This window comes from Loxodonta africana, chromosome 24 (assembly GCF_030014295.1).
Source record: "Loxodonta africana isolate mLoxAfr1 chromosome 24, mLoxAfr1.hap2, whole genome shotgun sequence".
Classification (NCBI taxonomy): Eukaryota; Metazoa; Chordata; class Mammalia; order Proboscidea; family Elephantidae; genus Loxodonta; species Loxodonta africana.
In genome coordinates this window covers 18904474-18924922 of record NC_087365.1, presented here as the reverse complement: position 1 = coordinate 18924922, position 20449 = coordinate 18904474, and positions in this window count along the sequence as shown.

Here is a 20449-nt window from a genome sequence, read left to right as displayed (position 1 = left end):
AGTTGCCTGAACAAATCACAGAACTCATGGAAAGCACTATACTATGATTACAGTGTTATTGTAGGAAAAATGATACAGATGAAGAGACACATAGAGTGAAGTAGAGCTCCCGTGTCCCAAAAAGAGACACGTCACACTCTCATGTGCATCAAAGTCTTTTACTAACCAGGAAGCCCACGGAGCTTCCATGTCCAGAGTCTTTAGAGGGGCCTCATTATATAGACATGGTTGATTGATTGAGTCAGCTCGCCTCCCCTGAGGTCAGCTGATAATCACAGAATGGTCTTTCTATCCTTGCCAGCCCCCATCTGAGTCACCTCATTAGCATAAAGTCTCAGGTGTGTGATCTGGAGGCCCCTTAGATAATGAAGGCACTTCAATTACTCAGGAAATCCCAAAGGTTTCGAGTTGTCTTTCAGATACCAAGGAAAAAGACCAAATTCTTTGGGTAAAGTTAAATTCTTTATCCCACACTTCCCTAGGGGTGGAGGGACAGAGCAAGGAGATAGTGTTTTCAGAGCCCAGGGCCTGCTGTGGGGATCTGGATCTGAGGGAGTGAGGCTACCTGGCAGGAGGAAATGCAAACTTGGCTGGAGATACCACTCAAAACAGAGAGAGGGGAAAAGTACTCTGACTTCTTTTTTCCTGCCCTGGTCCCCATTGAACCAACCTAATTAGGACCAAATGGGCAAAGGAATCTGGGAAATGCACCTGAATGGGTTCAGCCCCTGTGGTACAACCCACAGCAGGGTCAGAGTGGGAAGTAGATCAGAGGGTCAGTGGGTAAGTGGACAGGCTCACATATGAAAGGCACAGAGGAGCTCTGTGGTCATGACACTTGCTTACCATTGTTTGACTCCAAGTCATGCATGATTATTCGATACTTTCTTTTTTCCTTTCATTGATCCTGTATTGCCATCTTATATGAAGTTTAAACAGAATTTCAAATTGCTAATCAAGTTCACTCTTCCCTGCAGTAGCTTTTTGGCTTTACAGTGAGGTTAATCGGAGATATAGAACCAAAAGTAAGTAAAGACAGGAACTTGTGGCTTCTCTAAGTGATTTTATTTCTCCTCCCTTCCCCACCCATGTTGTTGATGCACAGCAGGAATGAAGATTAGCGGTCTTGTTAATAGGATATTATTGGTGGAAGGAAAGTCCCCTCTGGGGAGCAAAACAGATCTTGCAACTTGGGGCATATTGGCAAATGCGTGGGCGGTAGTTACCCTCCTCAGGGTAGACATTGTTGTCATGGATTGGATTATGTCCCCCCCAAAATGTGTGTATTAACTTGGTTAGGCCATGATTCCCAGTATTCTATGGTTGTTCTCCATTTTGTGATTGTAATTTTATGCTGAGAAGATTAGGGTGGGATTGTAACACCACCCTTACTCAGATCCAATATAAAGGGAGTTTCCCTGGGGTGGGGCCTGTGCTGCCTTTTATCTCAAGAGATAAAAGGAAAGGGAGGCAAGCAGAAAGTTGAGGAACTCATACCACCAAGAAAGCAGCACCAGGAGCAGAACAAGTCCTTTGGACCTGGGGTCCCTATGCCTGAGAAACTCCTCGACCATGGGAAGATGGAGGACAAGGACCTTCCTTCAGAGCTGACAGAGAGAGAAAGCCTTCCCCTGGAGCTGACACCCTGAATTTGGACTTATAACCTACTAGACTGTGAGAGAATAAATTTCTCTTTGTTAAAGCCATCCACTTGTGGTATTTCTGTTATGGCAGTGCTAGATGATCAAGGCAGCTGTCAATGGAACTTTATTTCTTCAAATGAGTGTGATTGTAGCATGGGAAGTTTACAGACAAAAGCTTGAACTACTGGTCCCAAGTGTCAGATCCTCCACCTAGAGTGGGTGTCCTATCACCCCCAGTTGCCCTTTAGAGCCACTTACATACCTCCTGTGTGTTCTGCATCTCCTACTTCCAGTCTGGTTCTTCCTAGGACTGTGGCCATTTCCTCTGAGTAGCACCTCAGCCTTCAGCTATGTCTATCTTAAATGGCTCACAGAAGTAAACAGACATTCATAAATAAAAATGAACATGCATATTTTTGAAGTATTATACACACATCTGTTTGTCTTTTATAGAGTGTATTGTGTGTGTATTTATGTTTACTTCTGTACCAGAGGAAAACTTGATGGCGTAGCGGTTAAGCGTTCAGCTGCTAACCAAAAGGTCAGCAGTTTGAATCCACCAGGCACCCCTTCGAAACTCTATGGGAGAGTTCTATTCTGTCTTATAAGTTTGTGATGAGTCGGAATTGACACTATGGCAATGGTTTTTTTGGTCTATACCAGATGAAGTGTGATTATAAAGTGCAATGTGGGTACTTAAGGGGAAAACTCATCCCCAAAGCCTTTCTGCCAAACATCTCTCAGGATTATGACCCTTTGGGGACTGCTTCTCTAAGCTGTACCTGAAACCTAGCCTTCAGCAGTGGGTTTGGTATATTGTGATGGGGTTTCTTCAGAGCCAAGAGAGATCTTTCAAAAAGTGGCATTGAGGAATAGCCTTACCTTGGCACTAGGCTGCCAAAACTAGGCTCTCCATTCTGGAGGGTGTGCTTGGGAGAGGTGGATCGGGTGGTGGCCCCTGGCTGCTGCCATCCAAGGCTTGTGAGCTCCAGTACTGACGAGCAGCAAGGGGAAGCTAGGCTGAACCTGCCACCACATTCCAAAGCAGTTCCTTCTCATCTCTTGGCTCTCTCCACATCACAAAATCCACACATATATTAGGCCAGTCTCTGTAAGTGTAATGCTAACTACTTCACTGATTTTGATGAGCAACATGGGTAATTTTGGCCTTGACAATGAAATATTTGGTAAACTCGGGTAGGGTGTGGCTTTTTTTCTTCTCTGAAGATAACTTTTACTCTTTTCCCTCTTTTGGTCTGGATAAATATCTGCCACTTGAATCAGCTCCTAGATTCAAGGATTTGTCTGGCTGCCTGAGAAGTCTATTAACTTTGTAGTCTAAACCTTCAACCTCTTCATTAATCACAATTGCCCTCCTCACAAACTTTCCCCAGATCCTTCTTCCTCCAGCTCTTCTCCTCAGTCAGCAGGGGCAAGAAGGCCTTCTCACTAATCAAGACAGCCGTCTAGTCTCTTTTGGAGATATTATGGGTTTATCCCAAACTTCAGACAAATCTGTGAGCCATTTACATACAATGGAGTTTGTTTTTCTATAAATGGACCAGACAGTTTATCTCTAGGGCTTCCCTTCTAGCCTCCGGATTTAGGCTCAAATCAAATATTATGAAAAAAAATATATCAGCAGGTGGGTGGAGGGAAAGGAAAACAAGGAAATCAGGCACATGGTTTCATGTAATTAAAGAAATTACCTGATGGTCTTGCGCTACTATAGTGCAATGAACACCAAAGGAAACCTCCTTGGGGGTTACGTAAACACAGTCTCCCACAATCTTTGTTTTGAACTTTGTGTTTTTGTGTGTTACTTCACTCTTCTTGATTCTAGGCTGGTATGGCAAGTGGAAGTACCCAAAACCATGAGAGAGGCTGTGCTTGTGATACTGCCAGCCTGACTGGAAACCGGAAACACCAGGGACCTTATAATAAATATGGAGACTTCCAGCCTAATTTCACAGCCTCAGAAGTTTGCACAGAGGTTGGACTAGGCTGCAAATCTTGGGCGTAATTTTCAACAACACTTCCGGTCATGGTGTCCCGCCCTGTGTCAGAGGAGTTCCTAAGTCAGCCTTGGTTATCTAAATTCTGAGATGGCCAAATCCCAATGCCCTTTCGCTTTTTAAGTGGACAATGAGTAGAAAAAGAAGATGGGCTTTGGCTTTGTTGAGCAATGGGAAGGAGATAGTATCACTTTGATAATTCTCAAAAGTCAGTTAGGAAACCATTCGCTGCTACTTAGATAAGTCCTATTAGGGCCCTATTAGAGTAAAGGGGAAAGCATCTTGGCAGTTACTACTCTTACGAGCAGCATTGGCATCCTCTGGGAGCTTGATAGAATTGCAGAATCTCAGACCCCAAATCATACCTTCTGAATCAGAGCCCGTTTTTATAAACCTTCCAGAGATGCCTATGCAGAACAAAGCATGACAAGCACTAGTCTAGAAGTTCTGAAGATTCTTTGAAAGTTTAGTGATATCTACTTGGCTGATGAATAGTTTCTATAGGTAGAGTAAGCAGGCCTGATGTCTTGTATAATCTGTAGGGTCCCAAAAACTTTCCTCCAATAAATTCTCTCGAATTCTCTTACACTGTAAAATACATACGCATATGCGTGTGCGTGTGCGTGTGTGTGCATGAACACGAACATGTTCACGTACATTGTTGTTGTCTTGTGCCATCCAGTCAATTCTGGCTCATGACAATCTAGTATGTTATGGAGTAGAACTGCCCTATAGTGTTTGCTTGGCTGTAATATTTACAGAAGCAGATTGCCAGGCCTTTTCTTCTGGGTGGGTTCGAACAGCTAGGCCTTTTAGTTGCCCCCTGAGTGCAAATAGTTACACACATACATTTATTTATGTACGTGTGTGTGTATGTACGTATTTCCTCCTACTGTGTAACAAATTAACACAAATTTAGCAGTTTAAAACAACACAGATCTGTTACATATCTCAGGTTCTGTGGGTCAGAAGTCTGGGTACAGGCTGACGGGGTTGTCTGCTCAGGATCTCAACAGGCTGAAATGAAGGTGTTAGCTGGGACTGTGATCTCATCTGAAGCTTAGGGTCCTCTTCCAGCTCACTGGTTGTCGGCAGAATTCATTTCTTTGTGGCTGTATGATGCATGTCCCTGCTTGCTAGCAGTCTGCTATAGACTGCTCTTAGTTTCTAGATCCAGTTCACCCAGCCCCTTCCTCTTGCAACATGGCTGTTTGTTTCTTCTAGGTCAGCAGGAAAGCATGGACTGCTTCTCCTTGTCTCTTCTATGGATTTATCTGATTAGGTCAGACCCACCCAGGAAAATCTCCCTTTTGGTTAACTCAGAGTCAACTGATTAGGGACCTAATTACATCTCAGAGTCCCTTTTGTCGTATAATACAACAAAATCACAGGAGTGATATCCCGTGATATACCCAGGTTTTACCTGGACTCAAGGGGAAGGGATTTTACAGAGCACGTTGCCAGGGAATATTAGGGGCTGGCTTATAATTCTGCCTGTCAGTACATACACACATGCATACATACATACATTATAATTTTTATAGATGGAAATGACAGGATTATAGATTAAAAACCTTGGGAATAAAGCTGTGTTTCCAGACTACACTGATTCACTTAACATCATCATGATTTTTACATAACCTTGCAAAAACCATATCACTGTTCATATCATATTTTACTTGAATTGGTTACTTTTTCAACGCAAAACATGCTTAAAAAGGAAACTTTAATTTCGTTATCAGAAATTGAAAGCCATTATCATTTGTCATGACTCTGCATTAAATAACTTTCTCATCTTACAATTCAACATTCTTGTAACTCATGTCAAAAGAAAAAAAAAGTGCCACCTAATTAAGCCGAGTTTCGCACTTTGGGACACATTGAGTTTACTGTTGGTTTTTTACTAAAAATATTGTCTTTTAAGTCAAATGGATAAAACATAAGCCTGTGTGTTACCTTACCTTGTTAAGCCATTGATGTCCCTTCTACAAAATATTTATGCTGTTATATAAAATATTCTGTCAGGACTAGAAATAATTACCAAGAGCTCTTTCAGCTCCAGGATCTATGATTAATTCCAATTATTGATATTAGATGATTTGTGTGGAATTATTTATTAGATTTCCTGGCTAGCCACCTAGGAAGTTGTAGTTTTCTTGAAGGATTAAACCTGTTGCCGTTGAGTCAATTCCAACTCATAGTGACCCCATAGGACAGAGTAGAACTGCCCCATAGGGTTTCCAAGGAGCACCTTGGTGGATTCAAACTGGCAACCTTTTGGTTAGCAGCTGTAGCTCTTAACCACTATGCTACCAGGGTTTCCTCTTGAAGGATTAGGACTGGGAAATAGAGGGGCCGTTCTCATCAGAAATATCGACTGTGACTCAAGGAAGATGAGCCTGTGTGGGGCTGCCATATGAGGGCCAGGAGCAGTCACGGAGGACGCACAGGGTAATGATGAACTTTTAGTCTCAGCAGATAGGTCATGGACTAGGGAGAGATGGACCATCAAAAGGTTTAGGAGGCATCCAGGCAAACTATTTACCTCGCTTGTGCCTAAGGCAGAACCTGACATTCCATAGTTTGCTGAGTAACTCCCATTTTTCCCTTCAGGTTCACTCACCTGTTCTGATCCTTGTTGGTTTCCCCTGACTTCCCAGTGGGTTGGTCAAAGGGAGACACCAGGAGGAGATGGGAGGACTAGATGACTGGTGTTCATTCTGCTGATTCCTTCTCTGCCTTCCACCGTGGATTGGCTGATTTTACAACGGAAGGACATTGCTCCTATCAGACAGTCCTCTTCTAAGCTACCTCCCAGCACTCCAGTAACTCCTCCCAACCTTTGCTCCTTTTGCTAAAGGGGTCCAAAACAGCTTGCCTGTCTTGCCATTTCTTGTTGGTCTCCTGAACCCGGCCCATCCGTTGTAAATAGTCCGTTTCTTAAGCTTTCCTCGGCTACACAGTTTGCATGTTCTATCTTTTCATTGCCAGAATTCACTGATACACACTTTGGGTAAAGGTACAGATATGCACTCCATAATGTCCATTTGGGCAAAGTCCAACTCCACGTATGTCTGTGGTCCCACAAGGTTATGACAGAGTTCAGAAATCCAGATTGGAGAAGGGGGAGAAGCGGAAGTACTTTGCTAAGTCCTGTAGATCCTGCCTGTCTCTCACTAGCTCTCCAGGTTCCATGTCAGCCCTGGTCCTCGGGTGGCAGAGAAAGGGGGTCTCGGAGCCCATTCATGGCTACCTCCCCTACCACAGTCGCCTCAGGCAGGGACCGAGCAGCGCTGCTAGAACTACCAAGGAGGATGCTTCATGAGACCGCTGCCCCACTTGGCCAGGGCGCGCTGTGTGTCATGCCCAGGCTGGAGACCGAAGCTCCTCCTACGGTGGTGGCCTCAGGGTAGTCCAGGCTATGGCAGCGATGGTGGGAAGAGGCAGCAGGAAAGAAGAGTGAAAGCCCATGAGGTGGGAGAAGGTTGGAGGGGAAAGCAGAAGGGAGTCCTCAGAGCGCCTGGAGGCAGCCACTGGACAGCGAGCACAGCCTGCGGCAGGGACAGGGCTCTGCTCTGGGAGACCAGGGCTTGGGGTGGTGGAGGAGCTTCTCCCCGGTCCCTCGGCGCAGCTGCGGTGGCGTGGACTCGGACCTAGTGACCCTCTTGCGCATCTCTTGTACATAATATGGTAATCGCACAACGTCCAAATCACGTAATGTCCTTTTCACATAATGTATGGTGGATGCTAAGCAACGTATATACTTGTGTTAGACTAATACATATTTCGGAGTACTCCAGACCTTTAAGTAAAGCAGATACTCTCCTGTTACGATCCACTTTTTTCACCTTGCTTTGTGGAGTGGGATGAACAAGACACGCTCCTCAGGAGCTGCCTACATTTAGTAACCTATTCGGAATTCTCCTTCTTTACAATAGACGTGAAAAGCATATGAAAAGGTACTTGGAAATGATGACTTATGATTTTTTTTTTCATTTTGGGAAAACTCTTCTGAAGTTGTAGTAGCTTCACTCTACGGAAGTACAGTCAAGTTTGATTTCTATTTTTAATTTAATCTCCAAATGACAGAAATACTTTTGCCCTTGGGAATGTAGTACCATGATTCCTTTCCCTGAGAATTATAAAGGTGATTATCCACCGGCTTCACTTGAAATGTGACACTTAGCCCCATTGAACCGTCTCAATTTTGTCTATGAAAAGGATCAAAGTAGTGGGTATAAGCCTGAGACAGAATTCTGAGTGCCTCATAAAGGAACGAGAAAAGAGGCTGGATATCCATTATCCTAGAATTCAGTGGTTTCAATTTCAAACAGGATAGAGATTGAAAGTTTTTTTTTTTTTAATTGAGCAATTACCATATTCTAACAAAAGATTAGGTAGGATGAACCTGAATATGAAGACAAAAAGACATGGGTATTTCTATAAAAGGCCTAACACTAAGCCAGCCAATTGCCAGTCAGGTGATTCTTTGCTCTGCTTTATGCCTGTGGATGCAAGGTGCTCTTGTCAACTTCCCTGATGAGTTTTGAAGATCTAGGTCATTTGTTGAGACGCAAGGCTCTTCCAAAATCTTATCAAACTAAAAATCACGTGAATTTTTATATTCCATAAAAAAAGCTGCGTAAAAAGAACATGTAGAAATTTAGTTTGCTTTCCACCCCTACTTCAGTTTCCTGGGATATGAGTGTTGGATTTGAACAGTCCATATTGCACGTGATTCCTGAGTTGATGTGGACATTAGACCAAGGTTTCAGAAGAGCCAGGTGCAGCCTGTAGCAGTTCTATTCCACTTATAGCTGAATTCTATTCCACTTACAGTTGAAATCTTAGGCAATGGCAGAAACTCATTCATAGGCTTTTATAAAAACTTTTCACATCAAGAATGCTATCTAAGAACAAAACAGCTTGCCAAAATGTGTAAAGACAGGTCCTTCAAAATTGGAGCCACCAAGCCCTAAGCCAGACACACAATCTGCTGACATTTGAAAGCAGCAGAGGAGCATAGGGCTGCCGATGGAATGCCAAGGATTTTGCCACTGAATGTCAGCCTCGTCACTGTGATTGCCCCTTCAAAGTGCAGGCGGGCAGTTGGACCACCTGTGGGGGATTCTGAGTGCCTTGTTGCCAACTGAATCCAAGTTTTGGGTTTCAAGATGCAACCGTCAGAACAGTAGTTTAATGTCTGGAAAGTACAGGAAGAGTGCAGGGGAAATAGCAAGACCTTTACATTGATCTTAAAACACTCAGGCTTAGTGTCATTTATATTTGCACTGACCAATTTAGCAGTCCTCTGGGATGAATCACTTAATTATAAAGAATAAAAAAAGCTGTTGTTTGATGTATGTGTCTTAATTATTTCCAAGTGGGAGAATTGATTCCCCCATCCCCCCCTTATGAATTTGCCTCCATTTGTGAGACTAATGAAGCCCCATTAAAGGGAATGGAAGGTCAGAGGTCACCCTTTCTTTACATTTAATGTCCTTAAGCTGGTAGATTATTTATGAGGGTTATTATGCCTTGGGTAATGTTCCCAGCTTCTCAGAAGAGCTATATCGATATGGAATGATGAGATACCACACATCTCAGCTTCACTTGGGCTCCAGATGTCAACTGGAAAGAAGTAGACTGGGAATATGATTAATTGGCCTCAATATTGGCAGCAGTCTGGGTGGCTCCCATAATCTTGGAAATAGTAACTTGGCCACTGTGGGTTATAAAGCTTATTCTTATCCAATGTTGTCGACAGCTCCTTGCATTCTGAAGAGAGAGAGCTTAATCACCAAGAGAGCTCATAGGCTGAACTCTTTTCCTTATATTTTTCTTTTAGATTTCATGAAAAATTTCAACCAAATATTTTATATATATATATATATATATATATATATATATATACACATATCTCCCAGGAAAATGAGAGTGTACCGTACTGTGAAGAAGGGTTGTGAGTTTGTGGTCAGACCTAGATTTCCTGGAGTCAAATACCACGAATAGAGAGTTTTTGTCTATACGTTATCTGATCTTGGGCCAGCTACTTAACATCCATGTGTCTCGGTTTCTTCATCTGTAAAATGGGTATGATAAACAACGTTGAGAATTAAATGAGTAAATTCATGTAAAACACGTATATTAGTTTCTGGTACACATTGAAGCCTTCAATAAGAGTTAGAAGTTATTACTATAATAATTAAACTTTACTAGTGGAAAAGTTGGTGGCGCAGTAGTTAAAAGCTTGGCTGCTAACCAAAAGGTTGGCAGCTGGAATCCACCAGGCGCTCCTTGGAAACCCTATGGGGCAATTCTACTCTGTCCTATTGGATCGTTATGAGTCGGAATCGACTTGACAGCAATGTTTTTCTTTTTTTTAATTGGGGTTGTTTTCTTCATTTCTGCATCTTTTCTGCTCTGTAGCTTTGTTCCCAGGTCTGGATTACCTGTTCCCTGGCCTCTGATTTGTGCCGGATTTTCCCTAGCTTCACACTCTGCCCTGCTCTCTCCTCGTGCCCATCCAGATTCCCATAACCTCTTCTGGGGAGTGACTGCTCCAGGCCATTTCTCATGAGGACAGGAAATGAAAAGTCACTGCGCATGTGTCTGTATATGTGCAAGGAGTCGTGGTAGGCTGGTGGTTAGATGACAGATTGTTGAGTCATGTGAGTCAGGATTTTAAATTCATAACTGGGACTTTCTAGCTGTGTGACCTCAGACAAGTTATTTCCTTACTCTAACCTCAAATCCTTTCCTATAAAATGGGTATACTTGTAGTACCTAATTTATGAAGAGATTGTGAGAATTAAAATCCAACACATTGCGTAGCATAATTCCTAGCACATAGGCAGCCTATAACAAAGTTTAGCAATTATATTTTAGATAACACACAAAATACTTAGTCACTAGCTAATATCCAAGTCCCTATGGTACGGAGGAGGTGTTACCCTTTAGGGACGGATAGATAATTTAAAATTTAAGACTTTGCCATCTAGTTTCCAACTTAACGCTCTTTTTCAGAGTTGTCCTTGTCAGCTTTTACATGGGGGATCTCACTGAATTATGCAAATACAAAGTGATAAATTTTACAACTGCCAGTGTGCTGGGAATAAAGATAGTTCCACTCTTAATCTGATCTGTCTTTTGCAGAAAAACCATTGACTCACTCTTATTTGTTTAGAGGGCCAGGGAAACAGGGTTCATCACAACCAGAAAAGGGCCTGACACCCTCCCCAGGCAGATGGAAGGGCTGGGCCTCGTGCATTTGTTATTGCTGTCACTGAAATCACATTTGGGCCTTGTCCTCCACTGCTGGAGGAGAAATGGAGGGTTTCACTTCAGTGGGAAATCCTTCAGAAGGTAGAGAGAGTGTGGGGGCAGCACTCAACCTCCACTCCACTGTGACTGCGTGCATAGGCTGCAGCTGACCCAGGGTCAGAACCATGCATAGTCCTCACAGCTCTGGAAGACAGGGTGGAGGGGAAAAGGGAAGCCTAGTAGCTGCCAGAGTGATTTTTGGTAATAACCCTTGTTCTTCTGGAGGGCAGCAGCTCCTCGGCTTCGTTTCTCCAGAATCCAAGGTGTGTTGCCCCATCTCCTGCTTTCCTGGGGATCCAGTCTTTGGGGTGGGGAGCACTGCAGCACATATTGTATCGATCACTGACTGTTCCTCTGGTGTTCTGTGGGAAACTACAGTGGGGTGCTTCTGGGAGTTAATAGTGTCTTACCTAAAATATCCTAAGATGGATACAGCTTCAGAGCCATGATTGGCAGTGACATTGGTTCAATGTGCTTTTCCTCCCAGATAACATATTTTTAAATAAAAATAACTAAAATTTGCTGAGTGCATACTATGTACTAGGCTAGGCATTTTCCATTTATTATCACACTTATCTTCATGTCAGCCTTGTGAGGTGGCCACTACCATTATCCGGTTTCACAGGTGAGGTGCTGAAGCTCAGAGGGAAGAAGTTTCCTAACTAGAAAGAGTCCATTTGTTGAGCGTGAAAGGAGGTGCTATCCATCAGGACACCGGAGCAGCAGGCATATGCTAGGGCACACTGGGACACGAGTTTGCAACCACCAACTATGCTTGCTCCCTGTGTTTGTGTATTTTTTTTTTCAATGAGTCAACCAAGACAAATAATTAAAGATGGGTATTCCAGGGTATAACCATCATTAAATCTTCCTTTTAACTCCCAAGCATTCTCCCTAAGATGAGCATTGTGCTTCAACAAACGAGGCAAGACGAAAGGCTCCATCCTGTCCTGAATATTTATTAGGCAAGTTTGGCAATTTTAAACTTAGTTCTCAGGAAAGATGTGGGCAGGATCACCTGAATTCGGTACTTCTTAATAGAAAGATTCAGGCTTTGAAGAGAAAGTAAGTCAGAATAGAAAATACCCTGATCATCTCCTTCTTAGGACATGTTCCAGAGCACAGGAAGACAGGGTCAGCACAGTTGTGCCAAGTACTGATAAGCACAGGCTTTTACTTAAATATTCATGGAAAAGGTATTAGCTTTTGCCAGGGCACAATGGTTTTCTCTGTTTGGGGTAGGTGTTGCTATTCATACTTTCTTGAAATAAATACAAGTGTTCTGAAAAGAGATCATCTGAGACCAGTATATTGATAATCTATGGAAAAAAGATTGAAGTTGTCAAGGATTTCATTTTGCTTGGATCCACAATCAATAAACACGGAAGCAACAGTTGAGAGATCAAACGATGAGTTGCATTGGGCAAATCTGCTGCAAAGGGACTCTTTCAAGTGTTGAAAAGCAAAGATGTCACCTTGAAGACTAAGGTGCACGACCCAAGCCATGATGTTTTCAATTGCCACATACGCATGCAAAAGCTGGACAATGAACAAGGGCGACTGAAGAAGAATTGACAGATTCGAATTATGGTGTTGGAGAAGAATATTGAATATACTATGACCGACAAAAAAATAAACAAATCTGTCTTGGAGGAAGTACAACCCGAATGCTCCTTAGAAGTAAGGACAGTGAGACTATGTCTCACATATATTGGACATGTAATCAGGAGGCATCAGTCCCTGGAGAAGGACGTCATGCTTGGTAGAGGATCAGCAAAAAAGAGGAAGATCCTCAATGAGATGGACTAACACAGTGGCTGTAACAATGGGCTCAAGCATAATGATTGTGAGGGTGGCACAGGACTGAGCAGTGTTTCGTTCTGTTGTACATAGAGTCGCTGTGAGTCAGAACTGACTCCACGTCACCTAACAACTAAAGAAAAAATTATTTGGCCTTCCTGGGAGGGCGTGTTTGTACAAAAGGTACCACCAGATGGGCATCTGAGGGGCCAACCTGTCCCATAGCTTGGATGTTTTGGTTTTCGAGCAAAGCAAATAAGTTGGTGGGGTAGGGGGGGCGGTCCTGGATGACTTCATATTGGTTCAGAGTCTAGTTTGGGTTGTATTTGAATAGTAGGTTATGATAGGGATGGGCCTTGGTGTAGCCCAAATTTTAGTACCTTCATTTGTGAAGGTCAGAGTCACAATCTTTTTGCCTGAAGGAGAAAAACATCTATGATTATATATTGTTTGACCTATACAGTGCTGGTCTTAGTGGAGTTTTTCAAAAATTTGAAGAAGCTATTACGATGTAATAATCAGGAGGTATTTTTACTGTGGTAAATATTTATGTAACAAAACATTTGCCATTTCAACACTTTAAAAAAAATTTATTGTGCTTTAAGTGAAAGTTTACAAATCAAATCAGTCTCTCATACAAAAATTTATATACACCTTGCTATATACTCCTAGTTGCTCTCCCTCTAATGAGACAGCGCACCCCTTCTCCCCGCCCTCTATTTCTGTGTCCATTCAGCCAGCTTCTGTCCCCCTCTGCCTTCTTGTCTCCCCTCCAGGCAAGAGCTATCCACATAGTCCCATGTGCCTGCTTGATCCAAGAAGCCCACTCCTCACCAGTATCATTTTCTATTTTATAGTCCAGTCCAATCCCTGTCTGAAGAGTTGGCTTTGGGAACGGTTCCTGTCTTGGGCTAATGGATGGTCTGGGGACAATGACCTCTGGGGTCCACCTAGTCTCAGTCGGACCTTTAAGTCTGGTCTTTTTATGAGAATTTGAGGTCTGCATCCCACAGCTCTCCTGCCCCTTCAGGAGTTCTCTGTTTTGTTCCCTATCATGGCAGTCATCAGTTGTAGGCGGGCACCATCTAGTTTTGGTCTCAGGCTGATGTAGTCTCTGATTTATGTGGCCCTTTCTGTCTTCTGGGATGATAATTATCTTGCATCCTTGGTGTTCTTAATTCTCCTTTGCTCCAGGTGGGTCATTTCAACACTTTTTACATGTGCAATTCAATGATATCAATTATATTCATGTTTTCACTTGTCAGAAGATTTTGCATAGATGTCTGGATTTTTGGATTCTTCAGAAATATGGTCCAGAGCTCACATGAGTTGGCCTCTCTAGTTCACCAGAGTTCTCACTTTCCTTATTGTGTACCCACATACCTGCTTCCTTTGCTTCTAGTCTACTTACTGACTTTGCTTCTAGTCTACTTCCTTTGCTTCTAGTCTACTGACTTAGCTGCCCCTTGGGTAAAAATGGCCTTTATCATTTTCAGGGTTCCCAGGTGCTTTTATCTTCACCCTCTCCCTTTGAGGTAAGTGAGGCATTCATTACTTTTCCTAATGAACTAAAAAATAAACTGAAGCCCCAAAAGATTAAGTGACGTGGACAAACCTACCCAGAATGTTAGTGTGAGGATCAAAGCCTGACACCAAATCCTCCAGCCTTTAGTCTAGCATTTTCTCAACACTGCCAAGCCATTCTCACCTTCCGGGGCTTCTCCAAATCAAGGAGCCAGAGTCCACCTGTGCCTTAGACAACCACCCTGTTCTGGCTTGGTATATACACCAGGGACCTCAGAGGTTCTGTTACAAGTTTTGGCCTTGGAAGGTAACAACGTGGAGAATATGACTGCTGACATTTTCTTCTTCTGTTCCTCCTCCTTCCTCCCCTTCTGGTTTCTCCTTCCTTTTCATTGTATTCTTCTTCTTTTCACTTTCCTTCTTCTTCACTTCTTCCTTAGCCTTCTCTTCTTCCACCAACATCTCCTTATCCTTCTTCTTCCTCTTTTTCCTCTTCTTTTACTCCCTTTCTTCCTCCTTTTTTCCCTCCTTACTCACTTTCTACTCAGATCACATTTAGCAAAATAGCTTCCATTGAGCAGGCCTGTAAGAATTAAAGACCAAAGCCTTTTTTTGATTGACAGATTTGGTTGACTGATCTTAGTATGTCTTTGGTTGGAGTTTCCTAGAAGTAGACACTAAGACAAAAATTTGAATGAAAGTAATTTTGGGGGGTAGGTAATTTTAGTAACACCAGTAAGTGCATGCAGAAGCAAGACAACAGAGGGAGAAAGCCCTCTTTATATGTGTATATATATATATATAAAGATAAATGAATATAGATGAATGAATGAATGAATAAAAGAATATGTCATCAAGCAAGTGACTTTGGAAAATAAGAACTTCATCCCACATGGGAAACTCTGGGATGCAGTGTAGAACATGTGTCTCAGCGTTATTCTGCCCAAGGGCCAAAGGTAAGAGGGTATTTAGTCAACAACTCCCAACAGTCTTTAAGGGGTGCGCCTGTGGATATGTGGCATTGATTCCCTTGTTTCCAGCTTGCCCTGCACGTGGGCAGAGTGGGCTCTGGCAGCCAGAGAGAGTCTTCAGGCAAGACTCCCAGGAGCTGGCAACTGAAAGCCTGCAGCATTCATGGAAATGGTAAATGTCAATGGGACATAGATGGGTCACTGACAACATCTGCTACATAGTCCTTTGCAGTGGGGGCAATGGTAGGTGAAGATAGGAGGAAAAGGGCTAGAATGCACAAGAGAGAGTCTTTTAAGAACTCAATCTTACCTGCACCCAAAACCATTTATGTCATTCCAGATTATTCCCATGGAGTTGTGTCTCCACGGTCTCTGGTCCAGAATTTTTCATCAATTGGGGATAGTAATATAAAGTAACATAAATCCTAAAGTTGAGCTTTATGATAGGCAATGAAATCTCTGAATGCAAATGTTGGCATGTGCTTAGGTGTATTTTTTATAGTCCTTGGCTTTCATTGAATATACAAAAGAGTCTACAATGATAAAAAGAGTTAAGAACCACAGTTTTAGAGTTTACAGCTAAATTCCACGGTGTTTGTTGCATTTTAATTTTATTATATTCCTATAAGCATTTATCTCTCTAATAGTATGTAATTATCTGGTTACAAATAATCAGACTTATTATGTATGTAGTGTTTTTTTGGGGGAGGGGTTAAAGGTTATGTGTATGTGTGCATGAATACCCAGATTCTCTCACACAACTGTTTTTCCACTGATACTTTAGAAGTAAATCAGCGATATTCATACAATTTCCAACAATTGGTATATTTATGTAATCTTTCTCTTTCTCTCAGACACACACACAAATACACATATGATTGAGCATGAGTTTTCATGGAAATTGAGAATGCTTAATAAGCTTTTTACTCACTGTATTGCAAATGCGGTACTTTCAACAATTACCTAGAAAGGAAGGTTTATCTTCAGATCCCTGGGTCTGTTTCTAAGCTGCTGATTAGAAGGTTGTTGAGCAAAAGGGAGTGGTAGTGTTGATGACAAATAGTCTTAAAAACAGCTGAAGAAGTTTTTGTTTTTATAATTTATTTTTGTTGTTGAGAATATACACAACAAAACATACACTAATCCAACAGTTTCTACATGTAAAATTCAGTGACATTGGTTATATTCTTCAAGCTGTGCAGCCATTCTCCGCTCCCCCAACTCACTGCCTCCTAAATTTCCTGCCTAAATTTCTGAGTTGCTGTTGTCAGTTTAATCTCATATAGATAGATCTTAAAAGAGCATAATGTTCAAAGCAGACATTCTATACTAGTTAAGCTAAACTGTTGTTTGGTTTTAAGAAGATTTCAGGGGATATTTTGGGTTTAAGGTTTAAAGATTACCTCAGGGCAATAGTTTCAGGGGTTCACCCAGCTTCCATGGCTCCAGAAAATCTAGATTCCATGATAATTTGAAATCCTGTTCTATATTTTCCCCATTTTGATCAGAATCCTCTGTAGATCTTTGATCAACATGTTCAGTAGAGGTAGTCAGGCACCATCTAGTTCTTCTGGTCTCATGGTAGAGGTAGTTTTTCATGGAGGAAATTAGCCACACATCCATTTCATCCTCCTGTTCCTGACTTTCCTTCTTCCTCTGTTGCTCCAGGCAAATAGAGACCAACTGCTCTGCAATTAACTGCCTTAGTACATGTTTAGTGCTTCCGTTCTACCTCCTATTTTATTGTATCGTTACCTGGAGTTTTAAAAGCTTATAAGCTGAAAAAGTTTCAAGATAGAAGGTTTTGCATCTGAAAGTCCCAGGAAATACTGGGGCTTTACCTCAAACTCAAACCTCTTTCAAAACATGTTGTTGTTGTTAGCTGCCTTCAAGTCAATTCTGACTCATGGCAACCCCACGTTTGAAGAGTAGAACTGCTCCATAGTGTTTTCAAGACTATGACCTTTTAGAACAGATTGCCAGGCCTGTCATCCAAGGTGCCTTTGGGTTGGTTCAAACCACTGACCTTTTGGCCAATGGTCAAGTGCTTAACCATTTGTGCCACCTAGGGACTCTATTTTCAAAGCATAGAAATTATGGTTCTGTTGGACAGAAAGTAGACAGGTTGGCCTTGATTATGTTGATAAGGTAAGTCAAGTCTGTAATACCAAAAAGAGATTAGTTCTGGTCCAAGAGAGAAGTGAGTCAAATACTTAAATTTTACCCACAAATTCATGCTTCATCAACTTAATTGTTTCTTGATGAAATATTCATTGAGCACCTAGCATGCTCCAAGCACTACTCTAGGTGCTAGTTTGCAACAACTCTTCCTTCTCTCCTCATTCACCTTAAGTAAAGACCTTGAACCTCTGCTTCCTGCCTTCTCCTTTCTTTGCCTTCCAGTGGGCAGGTATGTATACTTTTGTTAATCATTTACCTAGGCCTTGAACTCTTGGGAGAAGCATTTTAAGTATGGGAAGAATTCTGCTAAGAATTGTCTATTGATCATCTACCCTTTTGGAACTTTAAAAAGGTTGGCTTTATTTGCCCACGTTATCCTTCAAAGATGACAGATATTACAATCTAAAGTATGATGAAACCATGGGATGGCTCTGTGATTCATTTTTTTACTGAAGCAAGTTATAGAAATCATAGACCACAGGGAATGAAGTGCTAGTAGAATAGTGGAGTTGAAGGGTCAGGGAGTTTAGGGATCTGGAGTCTAACCCTGCCTCAGTCATTTCTTAGCTATATAGCAAGTTTCAGTCTTAGGCTGGGCATCTGGGCCCCTGATTTTTATTGTCTGGCTCTCCTCCAACTGTATCCTTCTTCATGGGGCAAGAAAGCCACAGTGCTGGGGAACATACCCGATAGAACCTATGACCTGCCTTCTAGACCATGTGCCAAGTAACCTGGACTGGAATCCTCTGCTGAAATTGCCCTGAGTCCTTTTCCAGAGCCTGGGGGAGGGGTTATTCTTCCAGTTTATTGTCCTGAAGGTGTCTGGCAATGCCAGTGAATATACTTCTAGGCTGGAGGATTGGCCAGGGGGTGGCTGTTTGTAGGGTGGTGGAGTGTGGATGAAGCTCCCGTAGATGGTCTGGGTTGTCCACAAGATCCTTTGCGGTGCTGAACAGCTCTATGTAAAGAGAAGCATGGCAGGCTTTGTTTGTCTTCTTGCTCTGGCCCCCAAATATCGGGGGGGGCTTGTATCTAACAGTGAGTAAGTTATGCAACCTCTCCATTCCTCAGTTTCTTCAAATCTATGAAAGGGATAACAATACTTATATCATTGCTGTTATAATTAAGCACAATGTATATAAAAGGCACAGTGCTTGACAACCAGTTCACTCTTGTTTAAAGCTTGCTTTTATAGCACTACGATGTGTTCTTAAAACACAATCTGACTCCAGAAATAGCACTGTTGTTGTTGATAACTGCCGTCAGTTTGCCCCGACTCACAGTGACCCCATGCACGATGGGATTGCATAGTTCTGGCCCATAGGATTTTTGATGGCTAATTTTTTGGAAGTGGATTGGTAGGCCTTTCTCCGTAATCTGTCTTAGTCTGGAAAATGCACTGAAACCTGTTGAGCCTCACAGCAGCATGCCAGCTTCCACTGAGAGACAGGTGGTGGCTGTGCTTGAGGTACATTGGCCTAGAATTGAATTCAGGTGTCCCTCAAGGAAGGGGAGCATTCTACCACTGAATCACCATTCAAAAGAATGTTTAAAGGGCATTTGTCCAACAAATATTATATGAGACAGGAAAGATCAGTAATGCATCCCATATGGGATCCTAGGATACAAGATGTCTTACCTGTAAAATGGGTATAAAAAATAGTACCTGCCTCAAAGGGTGGGTGTGCTGTTTGCATGAGTTAATAAATGTAAAGCAATTAGGACAGTCCCAGTACCTAGAAAGTGCTCAGAAAACATTAGCTACGATAAATTTGATGATTATGGTAAAAAAATGAGCCAACATCTGTAATGTCTAATTTGTTCATTTCTACATCTGCTGAAAAAAAGGGAAAAGGTTAGCATGGCATTGAATCACAGTTATTGGACACATTTACTGTATTTCAAGAGACAGACCTCCTCCTAAACAGAGTTTAGCTATAGTTATGTAGAACTGGACGTGGTTACTTAGGTTTTTCATGTTATTTTATTGAAAGCTTTTCCATTCTTCTGTGTTTATAAAGAGCACACTTCTATACAGAGGCAGAAAATAAATTTTGTGAGGGAGGAGAAGAAAAAAAGTATCAAATGTACTATGAAAGCATGCAGGTGAAGATGATAAGGAAATATTTGACATATTATGCCCTTCAGAGATAGCTTATCACAGACCCGGTCAGCTTGATTGGTTTCACAAAATAGCCCTGTTATGGGGAAATTGCCCAGGACCAGCTGGTCCTGTGCAGTTGTATGTGGGTTTCAAGTTCAAGAGAGATTATTTTCTCCAAAGCATCATTTTAAAAGTCTTCTTTCCTGGCAGGGAGTAGGTAATCCAATCTATACATTGTTGTCAAGAGGGAAAATGGGCTTTGGGTTGCCATTGGAGTGTGGATCAGGCAGCTCAAGCAAAGGGGCCAACTGAAAGTTTGTTGCATGCCTGGCCATGAGTGATGGAGGCTGAGGTGGAGAGCGAACAGGGAATCTCATCAAGCATCCAGTCAGTGGCAAGAGCTCTCAATGTGAAAGCACACAGTGGTAAGTTACTTGGAAAGTTACAAATTGTAGTTAGACCAAGGACAGGATTCACTTTAGGGTCCTTGTTGCTAAAAAATTTCAAGATCAGTAATGAGGTTTTGTCTTGGATTAGGGTTCCTAGAAATGAAATTCTCTCAGGAGAAGGGGAGCGAGTGAAGTAGGATGGGTTGGGGAAGGCATTGAGAAGTGGAATTGAGCTTCAGCCTGACCCCATGGGGAGCTCTGGAGTGTGAGTTGCACCAGAAAGTTGGTCTTTTTTTACTTCCTGTCAGTCAGCCAATGGTTGACCCCCTCCCATTATCCCCAAGGGTGGAGTGTGTAACTTTCCAGGCAAGTTGGCTCTCATCTGGCCAAGGGCAATTATTCAAAGAAGGGACAGCTGTCAAACACTCACAGCAGCTGTAGGATGGGTACACCAGCCTGGTAAGGAAATTGGGTAGGGCATAAAGGATGTCGACTATAA